This window comes from Camelina sativa, chromosome 6, assembly GCF_000633955.1.
Source record: "Camelina sativa cultivar DH55 chromosome 6, Cs, whole genome shotgun sequence".
NCBI lineage: Eukaryota > Viridiplantae > Streptophyta > Magnoliopsida > Brassicales > Brassicaceae > Camelina > Camelina sativa.
In genome coordinates, this window is record NC_025690.1 from 3,133,637 (window position 1) to 3,147,664 (window position 14,028).

The window sequence follows — 14,028 nt, forward strand, 5'->3', positions numbered from 1 at the left end:
GGTATTTTTGAAAATCCCCCTATTAAAATACAAAAATGAAGCGATCTATCTTAACATTTTTGAAATACATTTTTGTGCCCTCCTCTCTTATCTTTGTATTCAAACAAGTCTCAACTAAATTATCTACAATCCTTACAACAAAACACAATCATTTCCTTATTTGATAATATTAATTTCCTAAAAACTATATACCTAATTTAAATCAATATGTTAGACTAAAATATAATTCCCCTTGCAGTTTTATTTAATCTTATATTTAATTATTTTAATTACTATTTAATACATAAAGTTAATAAAATTTTAGATTTTTTTCAGCATATGATGTGATTTGAATTTTTATAAACGGATATATATTTTAAAAGTTTTCTTAGGATATTTGTAACCAAACAAGTATATCCACATATAGAGCTCGAAATACATTTTTAAAGTACAATAGGGTGCCATCACTTTTTGGCTTTTTGCCAACTTCGGGTCAGATTTTTAACTAAAATTATAACCAATTCAATTATCCGGATCCTCCTTAAGATTACCGAATATTTTGGGCCGGTTTTTAATATATAGCGTACTTATTTACATTTAATTAATGTCAATTAATGCCCATTGTATCTTAGGAAAGATCTAATTTATATGCCGAATTTTTTGGGCTGAGTTTGACAAAAAGAATTGATAACACAAATTTTGTAATCACATCCCTATAATATAACAACTAATTCAAGATGAACACATCTTAGGAAATATTTAATTTGCTTTTAATAAACGATTACATATTTGCTAAGTTCTTATTAGCTTTAAATGTACACTATTAATCCAATAATATAAATTGAGAATCAAAATAAGAATATGACATATCATTCATTCCTAAATCATAACTAACCAAATCATAAAATGTATATTCTCAACTTGCGAATCAAGAGTTTATACAAAACCTATCTACAACCGTTAACAGTATATATATAGATGTAATTCACCATCGACTACAAACACCACAAAACTATTACAGTATCATATCAACAAAGTAATAGACCTGTGGTGTACCACGAGGTAAAACCTAGTGAAGCTTATATACAGTTTTCTTGAACCGGAGAAAACATAAATTTTTATCTTCTTGGGTTTAGACGAAAAATGACTAAGAATTCTCTATTCCAATATACTTTACGAAAAAAATGAACTGATCAAAATGTATGTTTGAATATTTAATCTGTTTTAGGAATGGACAATACTTGGGTTCACCCCTAGGAGTGAACCTCTTCATTCACTCTCTTATAAAATAAGGAAATAAAATCTGGATACATTATGGACAATTCTTGGGGGTGGGGGTGAACCTCTCTTATTCACCCCCTCTCAATTATGGAAACAAATTTTTAATTAAAGAAACATATTTTGTATATCAATTAATTTTAAAATTATTATTTCTAAACATTATTTGGGTTGCAAAATATCTGAACCCAAAAATTTAACCCGAACCCGATTAAAAATACCCGATCCGAACCCGAATCTGAACTTTAAAAATATCCAATTGGATGCTTTTAGTAAATGAAATGGGTACCTGAACCCGATTAGGTATATCCGAACAACCGAACAAAAACCCGAAACTATCCAAAGTTATATATATTTAACAATAGATTGAATTATTTTACAGGTTTAAGAAGTAATTTTATAATCACTACTAACTTACAAGATAAATTAGTTTTCATTTTTAAATATGTCAATTTCATATGTTAATTTAGATAGATTATATAGTTCTAACTATGAATTTGATGTTTTAAGAAATAAAATATTATCGGCTTATAAACTTGGTATTTTGTTATTTAGAATTGTCATTTTCTTTTCATGAATTCAATTTGGTTTGATAACTTTGGTTTTTTATATTTATGATTATAATCATTTTTAATGAATTTGGATTAATTTCATATTTTGTTTTATATTCGGTTTTAATTTCGGGCTCTTTTACTTTGGTTTGGATTAAAAAATTTGAGGCTTTACTTAAGTTTGGATTAAATCCGATCCGAACCCGAAATATAATTTGAGGCTTTGGGTGAAACCCGAAAATACCTAAACCCGATGGGTGTTTACCCAAACCCGATCCAAAATCTAAATATATCCGAATGGGTCTTATGTTTCTAAACCTGAAAACCCGAAACCCAAAATACCCGACCCAAAACCCGAATGGGTACCCGAACGCCCACCCCTAAACATTATATTGTAGTTTTTAATTATAACATCTAAACCGACTTCACTTTTTTATAAACACAAATTGAAATACAATTTTATTTAATTATAAAATTTAAAACCTAACCATTCTTTTGTGAACCCAAACCGACATATAATTTCGTTTGATTATAAAATCTAAACTCTAACCACTCTTTTGTAAACCCAAACCGACATATAATTTTGTTTAATTATAAAATCTAAACCCTAGCCACTCTTCTGTAAATCCAAACTGACATATAATTTCGTTTAATTATAAAATCTAAACCCTAACCACTCTTTTGTAAACCCAACCCGACATAATTTTTTTTTAATTATAAAATCTAAACCCTTATCACTATTTTGTAAACCCAAACCGACATATAATTTCGTATAATTATAAAATCTAAACCCTAACCACTCTTTTGTAAATCCAAACTGACTTATAATTTTGTTTAGTTGTAAAATTTAACCTTAATTCTATTTTATAAACCTAAACCGATATATTTTCCATAATAAAAACCTCTACAGAATTTGTTTCCTTAATTTTATTTGTCTTTTTATTTTAATTTTGATTTAGTTTATAAATATGATATGACATGGCGTTTTGTTGTATTTTGATAGGTGAATTTTGAAAGTTTATCTCAACTTTTGCTAAGGAGATGACACTTGACTTGCTATCTATCTTACAACCTTTAGTTATTTGTTGTTTGGATCTAATTAATTAAACTCATTTGTAGTTTGGACCTAATTAACTACAGATCATTAAAAAAAACAAAAAATATTTGACATCTCCTTCTTCTCTTCTTCAATCGGAGATATATCCAGCTCTTAGGAATCTAGAGCCACCATATATTAGTCTGTGGTTAGATTCATTATGGAATTACACTAATATAATATGAGAAAAATTTCTCAACTTTTGTTAAGGAAATGACACTTGGCGTACTATCTATCTGCCACATGTAATTATTTATTGTTTAGACCTAATTAACTAAACTCATATATTGTTTGGACCTAATAAGGTCCATAAGAGAAAAACAAAAAAAACCATAAGAAAGTGTCATTGCCAGTTTGGTGTCTCAGGTATGGTTGGATTAGAGCCTCCTGTGTCTGGTATGGTTTGATAGCATCCATGTTCAGTCCTTTTTGGGGTTCTTCTTCCAAACTTAGCAGCAAACTCAAGATCCTTCCCAGCAAGGTAATCAAAGTATGCATCATAGCTATTCATTTTTTCTGCATTGTCTTGTAGTTGAGTGGCTTAAGTTGCCAGAGTAGTGGCTTGAGTTGCGAGAGTAGCTTCAGAGATAGCAAGCTTCTAAGCAAGAACAACCGGATCATCAGTAGGCAGAGGCGATGGACCATAATGGGCTGAATATGCTCATTTATCAAAGAACCAACTCCATAAATTTTGTTTTTCTTCTTCGGAGCAACCTGTCAGCAATACAATCATATAATTACTTTCATAGTCTTACATAGTCATATGGAAGAAAGACCCAACAATCAACATACAAGCTTCATATCCTAGAACATACACAACAACACAAATTTAGCATATCCTACAAATGCACATTACCATTAGACCAATCTGTAGCATATCATATGAAAAACAGAAAACAACAACACAGACTAACACAAGACAAACTTAAAACATCCAAAAAAAAACACAAGACAAACTTACAACATCCAACAAAAACATAACACAATAATACAACAACACAAAGAAATTAGAAGTTTAACTCTGCATAAATTTTGTTCTTAGTATGAATAGACAACCCACCCGAAGCAGAACTCTCCATGTTATCCCCTAAACAAAGTTGAGATTCAACCTCTTGTATCTTCGATGACACTACATTGTAGATGGACTCCAAATTTCCATCGACAAAACTCCCATCGGGTTTTCTGTGAATCTCTTCAAGGATACATAGATAATCCGAACTGCTTTCACCATTCCGATCTACAAAAACAAACGTTATTAGTAAGAAAAAAAAGATTCGTAAAAAAATAATTGTTATAATTCAGAAGTAGTTGTTAGCATTTAGAAACTTACAAGAATTCTGGCACAAACTTTAAAATAGGTTTGGCCTGAGTGGTGTTTATGTATGCCAGTGCCATAAGGATCATGATATCGAGCATTACAACCGTTGATACTTTTTACTTCTGATTTGGGATCACGCCAATACTGAACAAGTCCAGCCCAAACTTGAGGATAATTCCATCGCGGCTTTGCATTATCACCATTATCCCTCCACTTTCCCTTCCACCGACTCACTTGATCACACATCTGCTCCTTCAACTTTTTCTCAAACTCAAGTTTAACTCTACCGTTTATAGAATGGTCCAAGCTATGTTTGCTTGCAAAAAAAGAAAAGAAAACAGTATATATAAGATTTCATAGGGTCCAAACATCGGGTTATATGTTTGCTTGAAACAAAGAAAACAATTTTTGTTAAAGTGACTTGAAATCTCTGAAAGATGTACAAGACTGTACAAAGATGTACAAGACTGTACAAAGATGTACAAGACTGTGTAAGGTGTACAAGACTTTTACTGGGCTTTTGTAGAGACCGACTCAAGGCAACTTAGGGTTAGGTTTTGGGGGTGTAGGCGGCGCAGCCGTCTATACGGTGTAATAGATTCTAGAAGATTCACAGGATCTTTTATTTCCTATTGTATCGAGTTTTTTGAGGCCTTTATAAGGAGGAGACTAGGGGTTTGTAAGGTTGAGTATCAGATTAATAATATAAACCCTAGAAAAAGGGTATTCGCCTCAAGAACACTCTTTTTTCTTTTCAAAGCTTTCTTATTTCTGTTTTTGTTCATCTGAATTCACCACAACTAGTATCAGAGCGCCAAGTTCAATGACGAGTTCCGTGAAGTTTGAGGTTCCACGTTTCAATGGAACAGGAAACTTCTGTCTCTGGCAGAACCGGGTGAAGGACATGTTGAATCAGCAAGGGATGAAGAAAGCTTTGTTAGACACAAAGACAGAAGCGATCTCGCAGGATGACTGGGATGAGATGAAGGAGAAGGCAGGTTCAATGATACAAACATGTCTTGGAGATGAAGTCGTGAAACGATCCGACCCGTTTTTTTTATTTTAAATAATTAATAATAATAATAATAATAATAATAATAATAATAATAATAATAATAATAATAATAATAATAATAATAATAATAACTACAACTAGTGGTCCCAAACCCACTAGCCACCTGACCTCAACCACAACCAACAACGGAAATAACAAATACCAATATCCAATAAAAAAAATCCAATAAATAATAACCAATAATCAAATATATCAATAACCAATAACCAATCATCAGAAAACATGGAACCAGCAACGTAGCAATGTTTTTAATGACCCAACTCTAGTAACCTAGCAATGCGAGACAACATCCAATCGAGTCCCAAGAACATCCACCTCTTCATTGCCTTGATTCCACGATCACACTTTGCCTTTACTTGCACCACAAATACAAATTGCAGTGCATGAGTATTTTATAAACACCCAGTAAGGCAATCCTCCCATCTACTGGGCTATACACACAAGCAATAGAGATACTCTAACCATCAAACAACAATCAACAATAAACCAGACTCTGCATCGACCGGCACAAAGCTTGCATCGACCGACACCAACAGGGAACGACATCGACCGACACTGGATATGCATCGGTCAACACAAGGTTCACTTGCATCGACCGATGCTTCCACTTGCATCGACCGACGCATGCTCGACATCACGCGGAAACCCTGATCGCATCGACTGACGCTTCCACATGGCATCAACCGATGCTCATAGGTCAATCCGCGCAGTCCTCGCACTAGCATCGACCGATGCACATGCCGAGCATCGTTTTCCGCAATGTCGGATCTTCGTTCCTGCAACACAAGACTCGATCCCAAGCCACAAGAAAGCTTCCTAACGCCTCAAATAACATTCTAACAAGCCTAACAACACATAAACAAAAAGATCAGAGGAATCTCCAGCTTAGATAAGCCATGGTCATGCATTTACCTTTGCCAAGAAGTTTCTGAACCTTAAACAATCAAGAACACGCTCCTAGGAAGCTCCTACAACGATCTCAGCTACAGATCTCTACAGGAAATGCCTCCAAACACCAGAAATCACCAAGAACATTCAAGAACACTTTTTTCCCTTCTTTTCTCTCAAAAACGGCTCAACTAGTCGAATGAGACAAAACATACGACTTAAGGGTTTTTCCCTTTTCCCTTTGCCCAAAACACAGCGTTTGACTTAAGCCAAAACGCAGAAAACTGGACTTGCATCGACCGATGCACAACCAGCATCGACCGATGCTCCTCCAGCATCGACCGATGCAAATCCCCAAACTGGGATTTCGGTTCGCGGATGTTACAATTCTCCCCCACAAATTTAGATTCGTCCTCGAATCTCGAACAACACTCGGCCAAGGGCTCCCGTGCTACCGTCTCCACGGCCCGCACCCCTCCGACCGCTATACAAAAGGTCACCTCTAGGCGATAGGCTCACGCTCCAAGCATTATTTGCTCTCGAATTTTGGACTTTTCTTTTCTCATTGGCCTAAACCTTGAGTTTTATTGGCTCCTCATCAGGCTGAAGCCTGCATGCCATAATATTGGCTCCTCATCGGGCCTAAGCCCACATGCCATAATATATAAAGAAGTCCAATACTTGTCTCTTGGGTTGCCACCCTACAGCGCGCCCCCGGATCGTCATCCGAAGTCGATATACCAATCATACTTTCAAGCCACAAAGTCTTAGAATATGACGGTACCAGGAGAACCAAAGTCCCCCAAGAGTCGCGAGCAAACAATTCTGAACACGTCTGAGTCCTATCCCTATCCAGGTTTCCTTCCCGTGGATCGCGTAAGACAACACAATGTCCTACCAACCACATATCCCCTCACTGGAATACCTCATGACCACACAAGGATCATCTCACTACCCCACGGGCCGCCACAAAGGCCAAACAAATGTCCTAAACAGGACCGCCACCAAGGCCAAACAAATGTCCTAAACAGGACCGCCACCAAGGCCACTCGCCCCGAAGGACTGTCACAAATACCATATGTCCCAAAGGACCGTCACAAAGACCATCTGTCCCGAACGACCGCCTAAACAGGCACTCTGGCTAAACAGCCCGCCACAAAGGCCACACAATTGGCTAAACAGCCCACCACAAAGGCCACACAATGGCTAAACAGCCCGCCACAAAGTCCACACAATGACTAAACAGCCCGCCACAAAGGCCTCACACGGCTAAACAGCCCGCCACAAAGGCCACACAATGGCTAAACAGCCCGCCACAAAGGCCACACACGGCTAAACAGCCCGCCTTAAAGGCTTCCCACCGCTAATAATGGACAGATTCTAACTCACATAAAACTTTCCATTTTTAGACTTTCCACTTCTGGAAACTTTCCACTTATAGAAACTTCTATTTCAGGAAACTTTCCTTAAACCACTGCCTCACGGGAATTCCGTACCCCGAGCACCACCTCATCTTGTTACTTACTCGCACAACCAACCATCCCAAGCGACCAAATAAACAAGAGAGATGGCCTGGAATAATCCATTCCCGCTCCAGCCACAGACTACAAGTGGGACCAGGCTAGACAAGTTCAAGTTGCGACCTACTTCTCTAACCACTTCCTGAACCTTGCCTTCATCTTCGCCTCTAGCTCTCAAGTCTGCTCCTCAACACCATCACAGTCACAAAGGACTCTCATCAAAGGAATCTTCTTCTTCCGAAGTTCCATGATCCTCCTCTCGAGAACCCTCACTGGTCTCGCCTCCAAAGTCATGTTAGGCTTAAGATCCTCAAGAATCTTAGCCAAAAACTGATCGTCCTCACGAAGACACTTCCGCAACATAGACACATGGAAAACCTTATGGAATGCTCGCATAACCTCAGGTAACTCCAGTCTATATGCCACTGGTCCAACTCGCTCAATCACTCGAAACGGACCTATATACCTCGAACTCAACTTAGTCTCAGTCAATGACCTTTTTGGACCCCGCAACATGACCTTCTTGAGGTAAATACTATCTCCAACCTGGAACTCAAGATCTCTCCTCCTCTTATCGGCATAACTCCTCTGCCGATCCTGAGCTTCCTTCATGTTCAGCTTGAGAACCCGAATCTTCTCCGAGGTCTCCTGAACAAAATCTGCCCCGTACATGCTCCTCTCCCCCACCTGAGTCCAGCATAACGGTGTACGATACGGCCTCCCATACAAAGCCTCATAAGGTGCCATCCCTATATTCGCCTAGTAACTGTTGTTGTAAGCAAACTCTACGAAGCTCAGGTGATCTGCCCAATGGCCACCCCAATCAAACACGCACATCCTCAGCAAATCCTCCAACGTCTGGATCGTCCTCTCTGACTGTCCATCTGTCTGGGGATGATACGCTGTAATCATATGCACCTTAGTGCCCATCTCTGCCTGAAATGCCCTCCAGAACACCGTAGTGAACTTGGAATCCCTATCAGACACAATGCTCGCTGGCACCCCATGCAACCTGACTATCTTCTTCACATACTTCTTAGCCAAGACCGCTGCTCTATCAGTCTTCTTAATGGCCAGAAAATGTGCCGACTTAGTCAACCGGTCCACAATGACCCAAATAGCAGCAAACGTCCTGGACACTGGAAAACCTACCACGAAGTCCATGGTAATCATATCCCACTTCCACTCTGGAATGGGAAGACTCTTCTGTAATCCACCTTGTACTTGATGCTCAACCTTCACTAGCTGACACACATCGCACCTCGCAACCCAACTAGCCACGTCCTTCTTCATCCCGACCCAGTAATAGTACCTCTTGAGATCACGGTACATCTTAGTCGCTCCTGGATGAATAGAGATCATGATCGCATGAGCCTCTCTCAGGATCTCCTGCCTCAACTCCTCATCCTTAGGCACACAAATCCGCCCATGCACCAGAATAGCACCATTAGCCGAAACTTGATATTCTGAATCAACATCCTATGAGGCATTCACCAGCCCCAAATCCTTCTCCTGAGCCAACCGCACTCTGCTCAACAAATCTGCTCTATTAGCTGCAACCAAATCCAACGGCTCCTGAGAAACCGCACACAAACTCAACGCACTGGTCTCCCCTACCAGAAACTCCATATCCTGCTCCTGAGCCAAAGCCGCCCGCTTCTGACTCAAAACATCTGCAACCAAGTTAGCCTTACCAGGATGATAGGCTATCTCGAGATCATAATCCGCCACCAGCTCCATCCACCGCCTCTGCCTCAAGTTCAGCTCAGGCTAAGTGAATATATACTTCAGGCTCTTATGATCTGTAAACACATGTTCCTTTGCACCATAAAGATAAGATCTCCAAATCTTCGGGGCAAAAACTACAACACCCATCTCCAAGTCATGAGTAGGATCATTGTCCTCATGCTTCCGCAACTGCCGCGAAGCATAGGCAATCACCTTCCAATGCTGCATCAACACACACCCCAGACCATCTCTCGATGCATCTGTATAAACCACATAGGGTTCTCCCTGCTCAGGCAAAGCCAACACTGGAGCGGTAGTCAACATCTCCTTCAGGCTTGCAAAGCCCTCCTCGCACTCCTCTGACCAGACAAAAGAAAAATCCTTCCCTGTCAACTTAGTCATAGGACGTGCTCTGCTCGCAAACCCCTGCATAAACCTCCTGTAGTAACCTGCCAACCCAGAATACTCCTGATCTCTGTGGCATTCTGCGGTCTAGGCCAATCCCTGATAGCCTGAATCTTCTACGGATCTACAGAAACCCTACTCCAGACATAATATGACACAGAAAACCCATCTCCCGCTGCCAGAAACTACACTTGCTCAGCTTAGCAAACAACCTCTGCTCTTGCAGCTTCTCCAGAAATACCCTCAAATGTATTGCATGCTCTTCAGGACTCTTAGAATAAACCAGGATGTCGTCGATGAAAATGATGACAGACACGTCCAGAAACTCCTGAAACATGCTGTTCATCAATCTCATAAACTCTGCTGGCGCGTTAGTCAACCCAAACGGCATCACCACAAACTCATAATGCCCATACCTCGTCCTGAAAGCAGTCTTCCTCACATCTGCCTTATCTATCGGGATCTGATGATAACCCGATGCCAGATTTATCTTGGAGAACCAAGTAGCACCTCTCACCTGATCTAACAACTCATCAATCCTCGGAAGAGGGTACTTGTTCTTCACAGTGACCCAGTTGAGACCCCTGAAATCAATACACAAGCGGAAACTCCCATCCTTTTTCTTAACGACCGGTGCTCCCCACAATGATACACTAAGACGGATGAATCCCTTGCTCAACAAATCCTCTAGCTGCTTCTTCAGCTCTGCCATCTCTGCTGGAGTCATCCTGTAAGGAGCCTTAGATAACGGTGTCGTCTCTGGTTCCAGTTCAATCGTAAAAGGATCAGACCGAGAAGGTGGTAATCCCTGCAATGACTGGAACACATCCTCAAACTCCTCCACAACCTGAATACCGCTAACCGTAGCCTTCCCCACTGACTCTGGCATAGATATTGTAACCAGATAAGCCTCACGGTCCTTCTCGATCATCTTCCCAGCCTGAATGGCCGAGATCACGAGACACCCCGAAGTCGGTCTAATCCCCTGAAAAACCAACTTCCCTCCTGAACGCTCAAACTCCACTCTACCCCGATGACAATCCAGATGAACCATATACCGATGCAACCAGTTCATCCACAAGATAACGTCATACAGCTCCACTGGGCTGATAAGCAAATCCGCAGGCCAAGACTCTCCCGCGATCTGAATATCAATACCCCTCGCTCGACCAATAACTCTCAGAAACTTGCCTCCAACAACTCTGACAACTCCTGCACGCTCTCCGGGATCCCCCACGATACCCGCACTCTCTGCACACTCCGGGGTAATGAAGCTATGCGTAGCTCCAAATTCAAACATAACGAGGGACTTAAACCCGCCCACCAACAAGGTGCATACACAAACCTCATGTGTTGAGAACCTAACACTTTATCACATGACAACATAACATCTGAACTTACTAAGAATTCACAAAGACAAAGTACTAGAAATTATACCTATGATCGCTCCGGCAATGGTTTCACCAGTCTCTACCGTCATGTAAACCCGTGGCGCCTGCTCAATCCGTGCCACCTGCTGCCCTCCCGGCTGCACCTGCTGCAACGCTGCCATTTCTACCGGCTGCAACTTGGGACAATAGGACCTGATGTTCCCTGGCTCCCTACAATGATAGCATACACGAGCTGCTGCCGTCGGAGCAATCCTCTTGGGACAGCTAGCAATCTTGTGATCCTTGCCCCCACATCCGAAGCAACTCGGACCACCCGGCCTCTGCATTGCCTCCCATCTCCTCTTGGTTCCCTGCGCAGGCTTGCCGCCCTTGCTAGAACCTCCTTGATGCTGAGCCTTGGTAGGCTGGATTGTTGGGCTAGCTGCCACTGACTGTGCCTGGATATCCTCCTCGATCCCTGCTACATGAAGCATAACTCCGCCCTCTACAGTAAACCCTCAAGTCATCACGTAGGGCCCTCAAAAACCTCCTGATCTGAGCCTCCTCAGACTCCATATCTCGACCTCGAAACCTCAGAAGTCGACTGAACTCCAAGTCGAGCTCCCACACTGACCGAGTTCCCTGAGCTAGCTGAAGGAACTGCACCTCCAACCTATCCAGTGCATCTCTAGGGAAATACTTGCGGTTGAACTCCAAGACGAAGTCAGCCCAAGACATCTCCCTCTGCACTCTCCTGGCTGCCATAGAACTCTACCACAATTGAGCATCACCAGTCAAATGGTGGACCCCAATGTCCACCCAAAACTCCTCAGGACATCTCAGTGTATGGAAGTTACGTTTCACACTCGTCCTCCACGCCTCCGCAGCGGTAGGATCTGTACCTCCTGAAAACCACTTGGTACCAATTCGGCCCATCTCTGTCAGCATGCTGAGATAACAAGAATGGACCCCCACATCCGCAGCCACTGGCTGCCGCTCCGCCACCACCACTGGTGGCACTACCTGAGCCTGAGCTGGTGCCATTGGTGGCAACCGCTCTAATAACTCTGCCAGCAAACCCACAAGGTCGACACCCACTGGAAATCCCACACCTGGAGCCCTAACATCACCGGCTACTGGAGCATCCACACCGCCCCTCTGGCCACACTCATGGAATCCCTCTGGAAACCCTGCGACTCGCCGACACCCTCTGCTGTCACACTCTGGTCCTCGGTCTCACTAACCACTGGGACTCTGCCCCTACCACGACCACGTCCGCGTCCACGACCACGTCCGCGTCCATGACCATGACCACGACCAGCAACAGCATCCTCTCTAACCATCTGCACTACCATGAACAGAAGGCTAAGCACACAATTAACATAACACAAAAACATAAACTCACCATGGAATCACACTGTAGGCTCGAAGAGGATGTTCTAGGACTCCATGCCATACACAATTGACTAACTCACATAATCAATCAAGACATGCAATCCCAAACATCATAACAGAAACCTAGTGAACCCAAACCTAGAACCGTAAGGGCTCTGATACCAAACTGAGACGATCCGACCCGTTTTTTTTTTAAAATAATAAATAATAATAATAATAATAATAATAATAATAACTACAACTAGTGGTCCCATATCCACTAGCCACCTAACCTCAAGCACAAACAACATGGGAAATAACAGATACCAATATCCAATAAAACAAATCCAATAAATAATAACCAATAAACAATAACCAATAATCAAATATATCAATAATCAATAACCAATCATCAGAAAACATGGAACCAGCAACCTAGCAATGTTTCTAATGACCCAACTCTAGCAACCTAGCAATGCCAGAAAACATCCAATCGAGTCCCTAGAACATCCTCCTCTTCATTGCCTTGATTACATGATCACACTTTGCCTTTACCTGCACCACAAACACAAATTGCAATGCATGAGTATTTTATAAATACTCAGTAAGGCAATCTTCCCATCTATTGGGCAATACACACAAGCAATAGAGATACTATAACCATCAAACAACAATCAACAACAAACCAAACTCTGCATCGACCGACACCAACAAGGAACTGCATCGACCGACACTGGGTATGCATCGGTCGACACAAGGTTCACTTGCATCGACCGACGCATGCTCGACATCACGCGGAAACCCTAATCGCATCGACCGACGCCTCCACATGGCATCGACTGATGCTCATAGGTCAATCCGCACCGTCCTCGCACTTGCATCGACCAATGCACATGCCGAGCGTCGTTTTCCCTGAAGCTTCTCGCCAGATCTTCGTTCCTGTAACACAAGACTCGATCCCAAGCCACAAGAAAGTTTCTTAACGCCTCAAATAACATTCTAACAAGCCTAAAAACACATAAACAAATAGATTAGAGGAATCTCCAGCTTAGATAAGCCATGGTCATGCACTTACCTTTGCCAAGAAGTTTCTGAACCTTAACCAATCAAGAACACGCTCCTAGGAAACTCCTACAACGATCTCAGCTATAGATCTCTACATGAAACGCCTCCAAACACCAGAAATCACCAAGAACACTCAAGAACACTTTTCTCCCTTCTTTTCTCTCAAAAACGGCTCAACTCGTCGAATGAGACAAAACATACGACTTAAGGGTTTTTCCCTTTTCCCTTTGCCCAAAACGCAGCGTTTGACTTAAGCCAAAACGCAGTGGACTTTCATCGATTGATGAACCTCTAGCATCGACCAATGCACAACCAGCATCGACCGATGCTCCTCCAGCATCGACCGATGCACATCCCCAAATCGGGATTTCGGTTAGCGGA